The following is a 20401-nucleotide window of genomic DNA, read 5'->3' on the forward strand; positions in this document are numbered from 1 at the left end:
TTTTCTCAGCTTTTAAATTAAGCCTGTAAAAGCTGTTTTGGTAGTCTTTATGGACTCTCTGAATCCAGAAGAACAAAAGCCACCATTGTCATGACTCTGCATCAACTTGCACATCCACTTCTATTTTTCTCATGTATCTGATGGCAATGTTCACAGGTTTGCTGTCTCTTTCAGACACTCATCTGCAACAGAAAATCCTCACTTTTCACAGAAGAAGTAGAAAATTGCAGATATCCCTACATCAACTGTTATTTAGATTAATGTGTTCAGTGTGTAATGCAAAGCTACACAAAAGGATGGGCTTGGAACAGATTGCTTGGCACATCAAGAATCTTTAGAAAATAAACAAAAGGAATCGATAGGAGGGGGAAGTTACATGGTAATTATGAACTGTGGATTCTGTTGGGGGCTGCAATCTTGGTAAATTAGGCATTTCTCTTGCTCCTGGCCTACTTTGAAGTGCACGAGCTGTGCAAAGCCTGCTTCTGGAGAAGGAGAGTGAAGAATAGGAATGAAACACAATAGATATTTTGGTGAAGGTTCTGGCAGATGTATTAGTAACAAAACCCATTACAGTGGTACCTCGGGTTAATTACTTAATTCGTTCCGGAGGTCCGTACTTAACAGGAAACTGTTCTTAACCTGAAGCACCACTTTAGCTAATGGGGTCTCCTCCTCCTCCTCCTGCTGCTGCTGCTACCACGCCACCAGAGCACGATTTCTGTTCTCATCCTGAAGCAAAGTTCTTAACCTGAGGTATTATTTCTGGGTTAGTGGAGTCTGTAACCTGAAGCGTATGTAACCTGAGGTACCACTGTATATAGAAGCCCTATACTGGGGCTTAGGTAAACATTCCAGGAGGGGATGGTGTGCATGTCCACACAAGCTCCTCCTGCAAGTTCAGAGGTGATGGGCAGCTTCACTGCCTGTGAAGCCATTCACAACTTCTGGGACTGTGAGCTGTAGCCCTGCAAGATTTAAAGATACAAACCAGCACTTTGAATTAGATCCAGAAACAAATGGGTACTTGTTGTAGATGTCTCATGAGAGGTGCTTCATAAGAGTATCACTGCATATAGGTGTCCTGCCCAATCTTAAGATACAGTACATTAATCAGCAAGTCACCAAATCAAAAGCAGCAGAGTAAGAAGTTGAAGTCTCCTGTGGGCACCACTTGAAGTTTGCTTATATAATATAGATAAGACAGGAAAGCATTTGAGTGCTTGAATCTAGGAGAGAGTGATTCTGGTATTGAAGCATCATTCAGTACAGTCATACCTTGGTTCTCGAACGCCTTGGTACTTGTACATTTTGGCTCCTGAACACCAAAAACCTGGAAGTCAGTGTTCCGGATTTTGAACATTTTTTGGAAGCTGAATGTCTGACACGGCTTCCGCTTGAGTGCAGGAAGCTCCTGCAGCCAATCAGAAGCCGTGCCTTGGTTTTCAAATGGTTTCGGGAGTCAAACAGACTCCCAGAATGGATTAAGTTTGAGAACCAAGATTCCACTGTACTTATAAACTGTTTGGTCTAAGGAAAGCTAGATTTTCTGGAAAATATTGCAATGTTGTGGGGCGGCCTTCCTCATGCTTTTGTCTACACCTCCCATTGGCTGGGGAAGGATAATGCATGGACTTGACTTACTTCACATAGATAAGTTCAATATCTACACACAAAGAAACACCCATCGTGCACAATTCTCTAGTACCAATAGATGCAGGACCTACACAAGGCAGTCTGTTCTCTGAGGTAGCAAAGTAAATGTCACACACAAACTAAAATGCACAGGATTCAAGGTTACTTTAGTACCCAAGGCAGAAAATCCTATAAGCACCTCTCCTACCTACCCTCTGACAGTAACAACAACAACAACAAATGTCCTTCATGGCAACCCATACCAGCTAGCTGATCTGGCTACTTCACTCTGTCTAACAGTAGGGCCGGCCTTGCAATAGTGATGAATGAAGAAGATGGGTAGAGTTAAACAATGGCACTTGAACATATGATTGAGAAGTGAATGCAGGCCTTAAAGAGTGTTGCTGTATTAATAGTTCTTTCATGTCTCTCCACTTCTGCAGATGGCAGCTTTGTCAGTACAAAAGGCAATTCTTTTCCTCAGCTTCTCTGTGGCCTTTAAGTCCTGCTTCTGCCCAAACATAAATTCAACTATCATAACCCCCTGAAGTTTCCATAACTATGAGTAAGTCTTCAACTGCTGGAGTTATTTCTTACAAATCTCAGTGTTCATAGGGGCAAAAAAACACCCACAACAACAAAGGTGACCAATTTCCAAACTTTCTCTAAAAGACACCTTTTGGAGTGAGGAGGAAAAAGCTGAGGGAAGTTGGAAATTGCTAATGGCTCCTTTAAACCCAGGGTTGAACAGTCAGATGTGGTAACAGCACACAGTTTTTTAATGGAAGCCTGATGGAGGGGAAGAGAAAAGTTTTATTGGATGCAAACTGTGACCAGGGGAAAAAACTTTAAAGTGAATAATTTTGCTTAAAATCTACTATATTCTTGAGCATACAGTCAGCATGATGTAAACTGGCAAGATTTCAGAGCTGCGAACTTGAATTTCTCCTGAAAAGAACTGGTCTGATCTTGACATTAAACACCCAAGGGGTTCAATCCAATCCCCATTATTCCCTATATGAATCTCCATTCCCAACATCACCCTTTATGATGTACCTCAATGGTTACCAAGAGGCCTTTGTCAGTGTCTTAGAGCAAGTGGTTGAACGGCAGAAAGGGAAGTCTCTATAAATGCCTCAGATGCTATTCACAATGAGAAGGAAATGATAAGACAATCTGTAATGCTTGTTTGGTGTTGTAATTAAAGTTATACGATCTTTACAACCCATACTACTTTGGCTCAATGCAGCTCATAATAATCTTGAAGAATACAAATAAAATGCAATGATGATAGATGATAGATAGATAGATAGATAGATAGATAGATAGATAGATAGATAGAGATAGATAGATAGATGATAGATGATAGATGATAGATAGATAGATAGATAGATAGATAGATAGATAGATAGACAGATAGAGATAATATGGCAGCAGTAAAAATCATCTAACAATTAAATTGCAGCCAGCAGAACTAGGGTTGCCATATGTTCGGAATTTCCCAGATATGTCTGGGATTCAAATGGCAAAATTAGCGACGGGGGGGGGGGGGGGATTTTGAAAAATTAACAAAATGTCCTGACTATCACACTTTGCCTTTTGGGGGGTGAATTCCCAAATCAACTTTGAGGTTCATTTCCCAAAAAAAGCTAAGCAACTTTTTGGGGCAATTCCCCAAAAGAAGCTCAACAATTTTTGTGTCAGGATTTTTACTTCTTGAAATATGGCAACCCAAAGCAGAACCAATGAAAACATCAGCAACATGAAATTACGGTAGTTAAAAGCAGTGTTTTTTTCTGAAATTTTTTTAGGGGTACTCTCATTTTGACAAAAGAAAATCACAATTTTATAAATCGGGAAAAATAAATACAGTAAATACAATGAAACTGACCAATCACCATGCTAGATTCCAATTCCTACTTCACACATTAAATGCTCGCTTCTGAGCATTTGAGACTTAGGAAACACCATGACAGGAAATGAGGCCGCCATCAGGGGTAGCAATGGAACTGACGATTCACCATGCTAGAGAAGAAACTAAAAAAGTTAAATGTTTTAGTTTCCTCTCCCATTAGATTCACAAAATGTTTAGGGGGATGCGTACCCCTGCGTACCCCAAGAAAAAAAGGACTGGTTAAAAGGTTCCAAAAATGTATAAAAACCAATTAGAAAGCATGAGATAATAAGATGGACTTGGCTTGATGCTGAAAAACATAGACACTAAATGTGTCGGGTACAGTACAGAGCTTAGCTGCTACCACTGAGAAGGCCTTCTCTTCTGTAGCCTCTTCAGAAAATGGGGAGCATCTGAAAATGATTAAATGGTTGACAGTTTCACCTGGCACATGACGTTAGTAGCAGGTAGCATGGTGGAGCATTAGTACTCCCAAGACCTCCAAAATGTGGGGAGGGAGTGGGCAAGGTGGCAGTAAGGGTGCACATTCATGGGGTTTTCGGATTGGCTCAGCTGGTATGCTTGAGCTCCACCAGGCTTGTCATTTTAATGACACAATCAATCGGAGGTCAGGTGAGTGCTGTCACTCAGGGGCATAGAAAAGAGGGGGGGCGGGCCGCCCCAGGTGCCATCATGGAGGGGGGTGACAAATTATCAAGGAACAATTACTGCCCTACTAGGGTGTCATTAAAAACTTTTAAAAAATAATAATAAATGCCTGCTCCAAAGGTCTTATCTTACTACACTAGGGATTATATAGCTACATATGAAATTTCATGCATATCAGTTAATATCTTGACCCTCCTCCACGAAAATAGCTGTTTACTTGGCTGTTTTCCTATGTCGTGAAGGCAGAAATTTCAACAAAGCATGTGCCTTTGCTAGACTCTTTTCGGGCACCTGTTAAAAGCATTTTTCTTTAGGCAAGCATACCTAGATGTTTAGGAAGTTGAAGTAATTTTAATCTTAATATTTTAGCTTTTGTATGTTTTAAAGTAGGGTTGTTATTTTTTCTTGATTTTACTGCTGTGGTGTGTTTTTGTGTTTTTTTTTTTTGTTTCGGTAAACCACTTTGCAGGTTTTTTAAAAAATAAATTTTATTAAATAAATAAACAATAAATATAATTAAAACAACACAAACCAAAACACAATCCATCCTATAGATTTAAGTATCTGTCCATAGTTGCCTGCTTGTTATCAGAAGCTCAGAATCCACATTCCTTTGTAAAAAAATAGAAAATAACGTAAAACCATTTTTGCAGGCAAAAAAATAAATCAATCAATGTGTGTGGGGGGAGGGGGGTGACAAGAAATTTTTCGCACCAGGTACCACCTGTCCTTCCTACGCCTCTGCTGTCACTCCATTATTTGCTACTAGATGACAGTCCTTTGGGTACCTGATTGTCAAATCATTTCATATTTAAAGGTTAAAACACTATGAATTGAGCCTGGAAACAGAGATGGTAACCAATGAAACTTTTGTAATACTGGCCTGATACACTCTCTCTGTTCCTTCTAATGAATTGATAGCAGTGCTTTCTTTTTCTTCCTCCTCTAAGGAAGTTCAGCTGTTCATGTAGCACACTGTGATTCTTGTTTAAAATCGTAACATATGTTATTTAAGAGGGGGCAGTTGAGTACACTTGCCCTAGGCCCTGGTAGGGGGCACCAGGGGCCTGCTGGATTTACTCTGTCATGTCAAGTGTTTATAACTTTATTCTAACAAGACTCCTGCCAAGGGCCACAGGTGAGCTCTGTATGGGCCTGCCTATAACAATTAGCATGTGTAGACAAGGGTACATGGCACCAAGGTACTCAGCAGGAGTGCAACATTTTCTATGTGGGAATAATCTCTACATTTGTGTAACCTTGACAGGCAACAGGCTCTGGTTTGTATTATGTTGATAATGGCACGGACTATGTCAGGGACTGTGCTGAGGAGGGCTGCACTGAGGAGGAAGGGGAGAACCTCCCCCTCCTCCTGATCCGGATCCTGAATCTTCCCAGGAGCAGGAGAACAGTATAGATTTGGAACAGTGGTTTGCAGAGGGACATAGTTCAGAAGGCAGAAGCTGGGAAATACTGGATGGGGAACAGCTAGGAGAGGAAACACTGAAAGAGAGAGGGTTAACAGATTCAGTGTCTCCGGGAAGCATCCCTCCGCTCTTCCCATGGTCAAGAAGAGATCGGAAAGTGGCAGAACAGATAGCACACAAAGCACAGAGGGTACAAACTCAGATTACAAGACATAGAAGTGACGTAGATTAATAGGGACGTAAGGAAGTCAAATCCTTAATTGGGAGCACTGCCATTTCTAGGAGATGGGATCTCTCGCTGAGATTATTAAAGTTTCTAACTGGTAAGAAGACTCCTTTTCCTTTGTTCTACTTATCTGCTGCCACAGGGGGAGGAAGCCAGTTCCCTGAAGCCTGACAGACTATTTCTCACTGCAGGGATGTGAATCTGCTGAATCTAAGCAGATCTTGGTCTGGTCTTTGGCTGGATGGGAGACCTGGGAACATGAGTATGCCACCTTGGGTTTCAGGAGGAAAGAAAGGCAGGGTAAAAATATAAGAAAATAAATAAATGTTCAGCCTAAGTTCGTAACTAAAGAGCAGCAATCCTGACCCCCACATGACTGGTGTTAGGCAGTGAAGGTAGTGGCTTATGTTGCCACTGGCATTCCATGCCACTGACTTATGACATATATGATGATGGTCATAATCCAGAACAAAGTTGGCAAGCTTCAGACTATCGTCTTCCATTGGATTAATGAGGTAGAAAACAGCATTCTAGAGATATAAAAGAATTTTTTTTTTTTTGTAATTCCCTCCCAGGAGGAGTTATTAACTCTGAGAGACAGCAGTCCACAGCCATGAAACTTAGGCTCAATCTGCTAACAATGTGTCTAGGCAAGAGCTGTAGCCTCTGACTTGGAATGCTTCTCTGAATAAGAACCAGCCATATGGTGGTGTTATAGGTTTGTCAGGACATTAATTTAATAAAAAGGAAATCTAAATCCCAATGCAAAATTATACGAATGCCATCATTTAAAATCCAAAGCATTACTAATAACAGTCAGATCCAGCTCACAAGAGGCTATTTAAATGGTTAAATGACAAGGCTCCAAGTCCCATCCTTTGATCAATTCAAGTTTAAATGCCCCCAAAGCGATGTACTGTATTTGAAGGACATTTGTTCTGCTCACTTTCATATACTTCGTAATAACTTGCGATTTCAGCACATGGGAGAAGAATACATATGTGACCTGAAATATAGAAGAGGGCAACTCCTTCCCAAATTTCCCTAAGCACCACCTCTAATTTTCATGCTTCACAGTGAAAACAAAACTCATACCTCCTTCAAAGCCCTTCCATTTGTCCCAACTAGAGTGGAAGCATGTCTGGAGGTGACAGGAGTTAGGGTCTGTTCAATGGCCAATAACTTCCAAGTTGCATTAAGAAGTGGCCACTCAGGCAAGAGACTTGATAACACAAGGATGGAAGAATGAAGAAATCCTGATAAAAGAACAGTGGCAAGAGAAATTGATGAATTATGCAGAACTGGCCAAATTGACTTACAAACTGCGAGACAAGGACAACTGTGACTTCAAGGAGGAATGCAAACTTTTTACAAACTATCTAAAAAGACAACAAAATGAACTGGACTCCTTGACAGGTTTTGAATAAACATAGAGAAATTTATTGGTTGCTAACATGATGGATAGATATGTAAGGATATGTACAATTTTATAATATGCAGAGGAAATATGTGAAGAGAAATCAGGGAGAGGAGCTGAGGGAAGTCCTTGGTGGGGGTGAAAGGGGAAAAAATAACATATATGGTTTGATGTTATGTAGAAATTGAGCAATAATTAAAAAACAAACAAACAGAAGTGGCCACTCATACAGGATTTTCACCACCTGAAAGAGTATGCTGCTTTCAGAAGAGTCTTCTCACACATTCCTTTAAGTTTAAAGGAAATAAGTGATATGTGTGTATGTGTGAGCCAGGTTTTTAAGATCACTTCAGTACAACAGATATCAAATAATCAACTTTATTTGTGGCCATGTTTAACTTTTTAGCTTGAGGACGTTCTCAGTTTGATGGATATATGTTTGCCAACCAGAGGCAGCCATTACATATACGAATGGGTTAATTCACACCACCTTCCCTTTTCATGCTGAATATCTTGCCTCTAGCTTTGGAAGCAGTCAGTCATGGCATTGCGCTACAGGTTTCGGAAAAGGTACAGCTTTTAAAAATCACCTTTCTTCAACGTCCCCTTCTCTGCCCCCTCAGGTTAAGCTTCTCAGGAAAGAAATGGTTTACAAAACACATGCTGTTGTAAAGGTTAACCTTCTGCCATCACTATCTGATTTCGAAGGCCAGCTAAAAGCAGATGGGATTAACGTATAAGGGAAGCTATTAGAGAGAGGAAAGGGGGTAAAATCCGATACACAGAAACTGTGTGACCATATCTAAAATATTTAAGACTCCTGCTAAGATCAGGAAGTGCAGTTAGTTCTACTATGGCTATTGTTTTACTGTCAAAAGTGGCCAGCAATAATGAAGGTGGTCAGCTGTCAACCCAAACATCATGCTTGCTTCTTGAAAATTTCTGAAACAGTGCACACCCTGTGATATGTGTGGGGGAAAAAACAAAGATCATGGCAACTGGTCACATCACCTCCTGGCAAATAGAAGGGGAAGAAATGGAGGCAGTGAGAGACTTTACTTTCTTGGGCTCCATGATCACTGCAGATGGTGACAGCAGCCACAAAATTAAAAGACGCCTGCTTCTTGGGAGAAAAGCAATGACAAACCTAGACAGCATCTTAAAAAGTAGAGACATCACCTTGCCAACAAAGGTCCATATAGTAAAAGCTATGGTTTTCCCAGTAGTGATGTATGGAAGTGAAAGCTGGATTATAAAGAAGGCTGATCACTGAAGAATTGATGCTTTTGAATTATGGTGCTGGAGGAGACTCTTGAGAGTCCCATGGACTGCAAAAAGATCAAACCTCTCCATTCTGAAGGAAATCAGCCCTGAGTGCTCACTGGAAGGACAGATCGTGAAGCTGAGGCTCCAATACTTTGGCCACCTCATGAGAAGAGAAGACTCCCTGGAAAAGACCCTGATGTTGGGAAAGATGGAGGGCACAAGGAGAAGGGGACGACAGAGGACGAGAAGGTTGGATAGTGTTCGCGAAGCTACCAGCATGAGTTTGACCAAACTGCGGGAGGCAGTGGAAGACAGAAGTGCCTGGTGTGCTCTGGTCCATGGGGTCATGAAGAGTCGGACACGACTAAACGACTAAACAACAACAACAACACCACCAAAAAAATGGGTGTGTGTATACTGAAGGGCGTTTGTTTGTTTGTTTGTTTGGTTGGTTGGCTGGTTGGCACATGCACAAAATCCATTATCACCAGCATTCTGAAATCCTACCAGTGGAACCCAAAGCATAGCAAAAGGAACTTGGACTCCATTATCTCCTTCCTAGTATGTTCCATGGTGCCTCTAACCAACATTCACTCTTTAGGAAAGGATGCTGGTATTCCTTTCGCATTCTCTGAATATTTGATGGAATTGGGCAAATTTCCTTTTGACTGAGGGTTTATCCACAATTACTTTTACCCCACTTTATCCAGGGAGAGGTCCATGTCAGAGTTTGGGGATTTTTTAATATCTATTTTTTGCCCGAATCTTTCTCCACAAAAACCCGCTCGTTAAAGCTGAATTGGAGCAAATGTCCATTTGAGTTTTCCATGGATTGATGCTTGCTCTGGTTGAGGTTTACAGAGTGGGATTTTGCAGGGAAAGCTCTGCAGCAAAAAACAACAAAAAACCCAACAACCCCCCCCCCCCAGTGATTCAATGTGGAGCTTTAAATCAGAGGAAGGGTATGTGTGGAGAAACCCTGAGGCATTAAGCCATCTGTTTGTGTCTGAGGTTTACACAACTGGATTCCTGCTACAGTCTGCATGCTGATAAGTCCATGTTTATCTGTGCAAAAGACACATGTATATCTCATTTCTTCTTCATACATGCACATAAATCCTGACCTGACGAGGGTATTCATTTAAAGGTGATAACTTATGCCTTTTGGGGGGTATGGCATAGTTAATGGAGCCACATAATAAAAGCAACCCCCCATTTATGAGCTCACATAAAGAGGCTTGGGCTGCTTCGGACCAACATAGTGGTAAATGGTAAATGAAATTTTATGGCACTATTTTTCACTGGCTCATGTTAACCAGCCTAGTACCAAGGCTGTAAATTCCTCAGTCGCATTACAATCTATATACACTGTTAAGCTCCTCAGTAAGCAGTTATTTATTTATTTATTTTAAAAGGAAGACACACAATATAAATTATTAACATTTTAGTTTACGACGGCAATGAAACCATTAAAAGAATGGACAAACTATGATACTTATTTATGCTTATGACTTCCTTCCTAACCTATTAAAATGTTCCTTGATTTACTTTTCAAATTAAAAAAAAAGTATTTCTTAATAGTCTGATGTATAAGCGGTTCTGCAAGCTCAGCATTGTGTGTGGTGTTTATATGTGTCTGAATTTACAGTGGCCTTTGAAATGAGCATTAATAGAGTTCCATTTGCGGACATCAGGATGAATAATCGTAAAAAAGTGCCTGCAAAATCTAGCAAGTGTACATGAGGATGAGTGTTTTGGCAAGAGCAGGGAAACTACTTAAATATAATTGAACTCACTTAACAGATTTTATGTATCAATCAAATGGCTTTGTTGTTGAAGAAAACCCCAGTGTTAGAGAAGATTGCTAGCTTGCTTCTCCTTCTTACTTATAATGGGCTTCATCTTTTCCATCTTTTCTGGAACAACATTTAAGTTCCCCAAACACTTTTTCATGAGGCTACAAAGGGAGTACAGAAGGTAAGAACTTTCTGTTTTTACTTCCTCCTGTTCCCCATGCTTTTCCATCTCCTCCAGTTTTTGTTTTTTAGAAGAAGAGTTTGGATTTGATATCCCGCTTTATCACTACCCGAAGGAGTCTCAAAGCAGCTAACATTCTCCTTTCCCTTCCTCCCCCACAACAAACACTCTGTGAGGTGAGTGGGGCTGAGAGACTTCAAAGAAGTGTGACTAGCCCAAGGTCACCCAGCAGCTGAATGTGGAGGAGCGGAGACGCAAACCCGGTTCCCCAGATTATGAGTCCACTGCTCTTAACCACTACACCACACTGGTTCTCGAGTATTGTTCTTCCATATCTCACCTGAAGGAAAGATGCACAATCTTCCTGTGATGTAGACAAATCAACTTAACACACAAACTGGAAGGAATTATAAATCTGCTCAGGAGAACAGGAGGTAGACGTCAATCATGTTCTACCTCCCTTCTCCCACTTATCACCTCATCTGAAATGATTCTCTTGGATATTGACCTGTGAGCTCTGTGATCCTAGGAACTCTTCCATTGGGAGTTCAGAGAACATGCACATTGATTTTGTGATTGTATGTAAGATTAAACTGCATCAGGAATATTTGTATGATTTGCATAGGCTTTCATATTATAGAGAACATCCCCTTAAAACAAAGGCACCCAGAAGAAGTACAGTGGTGCCTCGCAAGACGAAATTAATCCGTGCTGTGAGTCTCTTCGTCTTGCGGTTTTTTTGTCTTGCGAAGCACGGCTATTAGCGGCTTAGTGGCTTAGCGGCTATTAACGGCTTAGCAGCTTTAAGAAAAAGGAAACAAACTCGCAAGATGTTTTGTCTTGCAAAGCTAGCCCATAGGGAAATTCGTCTTGCGGAATGACTCAAAAAACGGAAAACTCTTTCGTCTTGCGCGTTTTTCGTCTTGCGAGGCATTCGTCTTGCGAGGTACATCAGGGCATCAGTTGAAGAAGGAGCAAAAAGGGTTTTCTTGTGTGTGTGTGTGTGTTTCTTTGTGGCTCATTAGCTGTTTTCCCTGTGTAAAGGTCAGAGGGGGCAGGGTTTAGATCCGTCTTTTAGATTTAGGGGAGCTAGTCTCAAACGTTTGTGGGGGGAGATCTAGGTGTTTTTTTTGTGTGTGTGAAGTTATTTGTCCTGTCTTCAAGCTTTTTATGATGGAGGACCTCTGTAGCCAACCCCAACGACACGATCTCAAGATGGAAGGGGAGGGAACAGCTGCAGTCGCCTGCGATTCCTGCGCAATGTTTGCCATCTTGCCCAAGGTTGCAGGCAGCTTTACCTGCAGCAATTGCATGTTGATTGCTCTCTTAAAAGACAAAGTCCAGCAACTGGAGGAACGTGTAGCTACGCTCCAAAGAATTAGAGAGCTGGAGCTCTTCTTGGAAGCAACAGAGCACACCGTCTCCACCAAGGAGGAGACAGGGGACTCCCCTGAGAAGGAGTCTAGTTCACCAACACAGGAGCCAGATATATGGAGAAACGTGACTCAAAGAAGTAGGAGGCCCAGGGTTCACTCTGATTGCTTAGAAATACACAATCGCTTTGAGGTCCTCTCCCCTAGCATGGAAGACGAAGAGCAGACTCCATTTGAGGATCTCTCCCTCATTACAGTCGATCAGGTATATGAAGACGAGCAGCAAAGTCAGTCCTCAGGGAATGTGCAGGCGACCTAGGAAACGGACAGCTCACGGAAGAACCCCGACCAAACCCAAGAGGAGGCGTGTAGTGGTGATAGGGGATTCCCTACTGAGGGGAACAGAAGCAGTGATCTGTGGGCCTGACAAGATGTCTCGGGAAGTGTGCTGTCTCCCCGGGGCTAAGATCCAAGATGTAACTGAACGACTGCAAGGAATCATAAAACCCACTGACAAATACCCCTTCCTCTTGGTTCATGTGGGAACCAATGACACTGCAAGCAATAGCCTCCAGAAGATCAAAAGAGACTACGAGGCTCTCGGCAGGAAATTGAAGCAACTAAATGCACAAATTGTCATCTCGTCTGTCCTCCCAGTTGAACGACGTGGCCCAGGGAGAGAGGGGAAAATAGTGGAAGTGAACAGCTGGCTTCGCAAATGGTGTAAACAGGAACGGTTTGGATTCTTAGATCACGGACTGCAGTTTCTTGAAGATGGACTTCTGGCAAGTGATGGGCTGCACCTCACAACGGTTGGGAGAAATGTTTTTGCCAAAAATCTCAGAAACCTCATCAGGAGGGCTTTAAACTGACTAATGTGGGGGAGGGAGACAGTGCTCCTGAAGGTAGGAGCCTATCAATTAATGAAGATGATCATCCAAATGTCATAGACCAAATGGAGAAAACAGCACACGGACCTAGTGGTGGGAGGAAAAAATCCTTAAATAAGAGACACGGGGGAATGATTAATGGACTTCAATGTCTGTACACTAATGCGCAAAGCATGGGAAATAAACAAGATGAGCTTGAGCTCTTGGTACAGCAAACTAAATATGACATAATAGGCATCACTGAAACCTGGTGGGATAAGTCCCACGATTGGAATGTAATAATGGGGGGATACAATCTATTTCAGAGAAACAGACCAGACAAGAAAGGAGGAGGAGTGGCGTTATATGTCAGGGATGTGTATACCTGTGAAGAGATCCAAGATTTAGATCCTCAAAGCCAAAGTGAGAGCATTTGGGTCAAAATTAAGGGAGAGAAGAATAACAGAGACCTCATTGTGGGAGTTTACTATAGATCCCCAAGCCAAACGGAGGACATAGATGATGCCTTCCTGGAACAGATGGCCAAGCATGCAAAAGGAAGGGAGATAGTAGTAATGGGGGACTTCAATTACCCGGATATTTGTTGGACGTCAAACTCAGCCAAGAGCATAAGGTCAAACAGATTCCTCACTGGCCTTGCAGACAACTTCATTGTCCAGAAAGTGGGAGAAGCAACAAGAGGAACAGCCATTTTAGATCTGGTCCTAACCAATGTTGATGACCTGGTTAGTGGGGTAGAAGTGGAAGGATCATTAGGCGTGAGTGATCATGCTCTTCTGAAGTTTACTATACAGCGGAAAGGAGCAGCCAAGCATACTAGGACTCAATTTCTTGACTTTAAGAAAGCCGACTTCATAAAACTTAGGGAAGTGCTGGGTGAGATCCCATGGACAACAATACTAAAAGGAAAGGGAGTTCATGATGGCTGGGAGTTTGTTAAGAGGGAGATACTAAAAGCACAACGTCAGGCAATACCAATGAGACGGAAACATGGAAGGTGCCTAAAGAAGCCAGGGTGGCTATCTAAAGAACTTTTAACTGAATTAAGATTAAAAAAGGATGTGTACAAAAAATGGAAAAGGGGGGAAACCACCAAAGAGGAATTCAAACAAAAAGCCAGCACATGTAGACACAAAGTCAGAAAAGCTAAAGCACAGAATGAACTCAGGCTTGCTAGAGAGGTTAAAAGCAACAAAAAAGGCTTTTATGGGTATGTTCGTAGCAAAAGGAAGAACAAAGAAACTGTGGGGTCACTCAGAGGAGAAGATGGTGAAATGCAAACAGGGGACACAGAAAGGGCTGAACTACTCAATGCCTTCTTTGCCTCAGTCTTCTCCGATAAAGAAAACAATGCCCGACCTGAAGAATTTGGAGCAAATGATTCAGCAAAGGAAACACAGCCCAGAATAACTAAGGAGATAGTACAAGAATATTTGGCTAGTTTAGATGTATTCAAGTCTCCAGGGCCAGATGAACTGCATCCAAGAGTATTAAAAGAACTGGCAGATGTGATCTCAGAACCACTGGCAGTCATCTTTGAGAATTCCTGGAGAACAGGCGAAGTCCCGGCAGACTGGAGGAGGGCAAATGTTGTCCCTATTTTCAAAAAGGGGAAAAGAGAGGACCCAAATAATTACCGCCCAGTCAGTCTGACATCAATAGCAGGGAAGATTCTGGAGCAGATCATTAGGCAAACAGTCTGTGAGCACCTAGAAAGGAATGCTGTGATCACCAATAGTCAGCATGGATTTCTGAAAAATAAGTCATGTCAGACTAACCTGATCTCGTTTTTTGACAGAATTACAAGCCTGGTAGATGAAGGGAACGCAGTGGATGTAGCCTACCTTGATTTCAGCAAGGCATTTGACAAGGTGCCCCATGATATTCTTGTAAAGAAGCTGGTAAAATGCGGTCTTGACTATGCTACCACTCAGTGGATTTGTAACTGGCTGACTGACCGAACCCAAAGGGTGCTCATCAATGGTTCCTCTTCATCCTGGAGAAGAGTGACTAGTGGGGTGCCACAGGGTTCTGTCTTGGGCCCGGTCTTATTCAACATCTTTATCAACGACTTGGATGATGGACTCAAGGGCATCCTGATCAAATTTGCAGATGACACCAAACTGGGAGGGGTGGCTAACACCCCAGAGGACAGGATCACACTTCAAAACGACCTTGACAGATTAGAGAACTGGGCAAAAATAAACAAGATGAATTTTAACAGGGAGAAATGTAAAGTATTGCACTTGGGCAAAAAAAATGAGAGGCACAAATACAAGATGGGTGACACCTGGCTTGAGAGCAGTACATGTGAAAAGGATCTAGGAGTCTTGGTTGACCACAAACTTGACATGAGCCAACAGTGTGACGCGGCAGCTAAAAAAGCCAATGCAATTCTGGGCTGCATCAATAGGAGTATAGCATCTAGATCAAGGGAAGTAATAGTGCCACTGTATTGTGCTCTGGTCAGACCACACCTGGAGTACTGTGTCCAGTTCTGGGCACCACAATTCAAGAAGGACACTGACAAACTGGAACGTGTCCAGAGGAGGGCAACCAAAATGGTCAAAGGCCTGGAAACGATGCCTTATGAGGAACGGCTAAGGGAGCTGGGCATGTTTAGCCTGGAGAAGAGGAGGTTAAGGGGTGATATGATAGCCATGTTCAAATATATAAAAGGATGTCACATAGAGGAGGGAGAAAGGTTGTTTTCTGCTGCTCCGGAGAAGCGGACACGGAGCAATGGATCCAAACTACAAGAAAGAAGATTCCACCTAAACATTAGGAAGAACTTCCTGACAGTAAGAGCTGTTCGACAGTGGAATTTGCTGCCAAGGAGTGTGGTGGAGTCTCCTACTTTGGAGGTCTTTAAGCAGAGGCTTGACAACCATATGTCAGGAGTGCTCTGATGGTGTTTCCTGCTTGGCAGGGGGTTGGACTCGATGGCCCTTGTGGTCTCTTCCAACTCTATGATTCTATGATTCTATGATTCTATGATTCTATGATTCTATGATTCTATGATTCTATGATTCTACCACTGTAAGAAGAAATATTCAGATCACAGTGTAGGACCAAAGGATTATCCTGGACACAAGCAATAATGCATTGCTATATTCTTTTTGTGTAAGTGAACTGATGGTTGAGTATTAATACCCACAAGAAGAGAAATTACATCATTAGTGTCAGGATGCTGTCAGCGGCTCCCAGCTGGTTGCCCAGGAAAGTATAAAGACAAGGAAAAGTTTCTTACCATCCTTTTTTATTTCAATCTTTACAGAGAGAGGCTATAGAACCAGCCTCTAGGATAATGGCATTGTCCCAAGTGAATTTCCAACCCGCCCCCATCTCTCCCACTTCCTCATTCATCATCAACATCACCTCCTTTATGGGTGCTGCTAAGTGGCTCTCCCATGATTTCCCAACTTTCCCCCTCATCTGCCTCTGAGCTGCTACCTTCCTCAACCCCCTGCTGTAAATCTATACTGTCATCTTCTTCTTCCTCCTCCCTGGAAGGATCAGGATGGGGAGGTGGTCTCCACCGTTCCTCCTCTGCCCAGTCCCTGACAATTAATTTTCTTTAACAGTGGAAGCCAGTTTGTAGATTATATGCAGGTCTTCTTCAGGCTTTGATTATGAAAGCAAAAAATAAACATCCAGTAGTCTAGATAGAAACAACTGGGTAGTCAGGCTGATGGTTACTTGATTGCAGAAGTTTGCAGGCCATTGCTGTTGGCATGGAGATAGTCTAGGTTGAATGCAAATATGCCATTCTGATGTCACGTGTGATGTCACAAAGAGGATATGCTTTAAGTCTTGGTAAATCCAAAAGCAGTTAACAGTCAGACTGCACCTCAGCCCTGTCAAGATGGATCTCCATAACAGGTGATGAATAGTTTTATTTGAGGGATATATTAACTTTTACTATTGGTAAAAAGTTTTAGATTGGTTTGCCAGTTTCAAAGAATCATAGAATCATAGAGTTGGAAGAGACCACAAGGGCCATCGAGTCCAACCCCCTGCCAAGCAGGAAACACCATCAGAGCACTCCTGACATATGGTTGTCAAGCCTCTGCTTAAAGACCTCCAAAGAAGGAGACTCCACCACACTCCTTGGCAGCAAATTCCACTGTCGAACAGCTTGTAAGCCATCAAGTTGAGGCTAATAGATATACACTCACAACTCTGTACCCATCAAATAATCAACTTTATATGTGACTTTGGGACTGATTCATACAACCACATTTCCTTTCTCCACTCTATAGCAGCTTTTTTCTGTATTTGGAAAAAACAACCCAGAAGAAAAGATAAGGAAACAAATAAGATCTGAATTAGTATGGTGAGGATCTAAGCTTCACAAGTAAGGCGGCTAGGAGGATGATCCAGCATAGGAATGGTGGGTGTTTCATATTATTGAATTCCTGTTCCACAAAGAAGACGCCTACACGGGAATAATGTCCAATGCATAATTCTGCTGGTATTATTATTATTATTATTATTATTATTATTATTATTATGTGGGTGTGCTGGTTTTCCAAATAAAAATTCATGTGAGGTAGCTTACGTATTAAGAGTACACTAGCTATAACTCCCAAAGAGCAATTTAATTTCCAACTTCTATAAATGCAGCAGTATTAGATCCTAAAGGCCCCGCTTCCTGGTGTTACTTAAACATATTCTGCAAGGCCTTCTAAAAACAAACAAACAGTAATGCAGGGGTTGAGCACATTGCCTGGAAGTAATGGTAGAAGGTATCTGGGAAAAATTATTAGAATCAAATTGGAGACTGCCCTTCTATGGATGGAATACCTATTCAAATGAAGGGCAGTATAAGGACATACGATTCTGTTGAACAAGATGTAGTAAGTCACTATGGGTGTTTTTTTCTGCCATAGTATCTATTTTCTTCTCTCGCTTGCTGTAGGAATAACTCCCCTCTTTCCTTATCTCTTACTGGAGCCACATATCTGTTTTTCCCACCTGTAGAATCTAGGATCAGATGATATCTGCCTCCTAACCCGTTCTGAAATTACTCGGCACGCCATGAGTACCAACAAATCTGCACTGGTCCTAAAGAAAGTTAGCAGCTATCAACAGGATTTCTGCGAGGCACAATTATTTTCAAACATTTAATCCCACATGTGATTTTCTCTCATATACTGGGCAGCGCTGGATTTTTGAAGCACCACAATACCTTGGGTAAAACTTAGATGAATATTATTATGACATCAAAGTATTTGGTGCAGAAGTGGGATTAGAGTTAGAGTGGTTTAGCAGGGATGGGGAAGTTTGATGGTACAGGGGAGTAATGTGAGGTCTTGACCAGCAGAAAAGAAAGTCCGCCCTATCATCCGGCGAGTCTTGATATGCTTCAGGAGCCTTCTCTTAAAATCATTAATGTAATGGTTTGCGAGTGTATCTCTAAATTCCAGGATGTGGCAAACTATTATTTTATTCGTCTCTCTCTTCCCTTGTTAATATCATTCATTACATACATAATCCAAGTCATCCAACCATGTCCTCTGGACAGTAAAATCATAGCTGTCAACTTTTGCCTTTTCTTGCGAGGAATCCTATTTGGAATAAGGGAATTTCCCTTAAAAAGGGGAAAATGTTGACAGCTATGAGTAAAATACAAAGGGGAAAGAAGGTGGGGAAGTTTTAAGAAAAATAAAATAAACAAAGACAGCAAAAATCCCCCTCCCCAAAAAAGCCCCACACATAAAACATAAAACACATAATCTGAAACCACTTTAAAATCAGCATGAAACCCAGCAAAGAGGAAACTGGTGTAAACAAAAACCCCTAAAGTGACGGATGGATTCTGATTAAAAACTTGAGAAACGGAGGTTTAACTCAGGCCCCTAAAAATTATATTGTGAGTGCTAGGTGAGCTTCTTTGGGGAAGCCATTTCGTGAGCACAGCACAGCCAATGAAAAGGCCCTTTTTTAAGAAGTCACCAGTCTCACAGTGATTTGTATCCTGTGTGGCATTTATTAAGCATCCCATCAGCACAAGGATTTCTTCTTGTTCAACAGGAGTTTCCTCCATCTCCTCTCCCTGTGAACCCCCTAAATATGTTCTACATTTTCCTCCAACACTTTGGAGCATGGGGAGGGCATGGGGCACGTACCAGATGCGAAAGGGGAAACGGAATCCTGTTGCCCAAATGGGAATCCTTTCATTGACAGATCACTTACTTAGCACTACACTGGATACAAAGCTTTACTTTTAAATATTTTGTTTCAAGGCTTACATTGGTTATTTTAGCAAGTAAACATCTTGGAAATCCATTTGTACATCCAGACTGTAACCTCCTGTACATAGGTAAGAGCTACCTTTGTTCCCCTTCCCAGAAGGTTGTCCACCACTGAATGCAGTCATTGGACTAGACTAAAGGTAAAGGTAAAGGTAAAGGTACCCCTGCCCATACAGGCCAGTCTTGACAGACTCTAGGGTTGTGCGCTCATCTCACTCTAGGAGCCAGCGCTGTCCGCAGACACTTCCAGGTCACGTGGCCAGTGTGACGAAGCTGCTCTGGCAAACTGGCACCAGAGCAGCACACGGAAATGCACACGGAAATGCGGGTGGCGCTGTGGGTAAAACCTCAGCACCTAGGACTTGCCGATCACATGGTCGGCGGTTCGAATCCCCGCGGCGGGGTGAGCTCCTGTCATTTGGTCCCAGCTCCTGCCCACCTAGCAGTTCGAAAGCACCCTTAAGTGCAAGTAGATAAATAGGTACCGCTTTATAGTGGGAAGGTAAACGGCGTTTCCATATGCTTTTTTGGGGGGGGGGACTAGACTAGAGGGATGGGAAAGCGGTTCTCTATCCCTGTTATGCGATGAGATGCTTGATTTCTTTTCCAACAGCTTCAACGGCTTGGAGCAAAACCCCTGCTCTACCTCTCTGACAAGGTTTCCTCTTTCAAGAATTCAGAGAAGAGGAAAAGGCTTTGAGGAAACATCCCCTGCCGAAGGTCAGTGGAAGCCGCCTGATGAAGTTGGCAGGCAAGTTCAGCACGTTGGGTGGAATGAGAGAAAACTGTGCAGGTTTTCAAAGCCTTAGTTCTCATTGAGGTGGTAGACCTGTGCCAAGTCAGATTACAGAGAGGAGCTCACATGAGTGAATGCTGCTCTTTCTCTGGAGATACTCCATGACTTCCTTGGCAGAGGTTAAGCCCAGTAAGAGAAACAAGAACTTTATTTATTAGTTTGACACTACTAGGTTAAAAGCATTGAAGCAGTACATGATACAGAGATTCTCCTTCAGAAATCCTCTTGACAGACACCGCTAGGAATCATATAACTCTTTTTTCCTGCCAATTCCTATATAGCCAGACAATGTAACCAAAGGCTCATCTACATTTCTTCTTGACCTTTGCCTAAGAAGCAGTTTTCTCTTTGTCCTACCACTTTCCCCAAGGAAAAAAAACTCTTTAGCACTGAATCGGTGTAAATGTCCACCTGCAGAAAAGCCAATTGACATTCACTCCAATTCTACAATAAAGATAGGGTTTTCCTGGAGGAGAGATGTAGGACAAGTGGAAGTCTGGATGAGCTCCTACTCTCAACTCCCGGTTGAAAGAAGGAAGAACCATTTTTAATGCAATGAGTGCAGCCTCTCAGA

The 20401-nt window shown here is 42.3% G+C and overlaps 1 long non-coding RNA gene across 3 annotated transcripts in view; it reads left to right on the plus strand.

Annotated features, from left to right (window-relative positions):
• The first annotated feature begins 16578 nt into the window (after positions 1-16578).
• LOC309538843 overlaps positions 16579-20401 on the plus strand; it is a 31116-nt gene continuing 27293 nt past the window's right edge. For 2 of the 3 annotated variants that reach the window (XR_014222376.1, XR_014222377.1), the window contains exons 1-2: positions 16579-16656; positions 19645-19751. This is a non-coding gene — a long non-coding RNA (uncharacterized lncRNA). Of the gene's footprint in view, positions 16657-17111; positions 17168-19644; positions 19752-20401 lie in introns of those variants that run through there. The other variant, XR_014222378.1, reaches the window with a different exon arrangement.

The sequence above is a fragment of the Podarcis vaucheri genome (assembly GCF_965113315.1).
Source record: "Podarcis vaucheri genome assembly, chromosome: 8".
NCBI lineage: Eukaryota > Metazoa > Chordata > Lepidosauria > Squamata > Lacertidae > Podarcis > Podarcis vaucheri.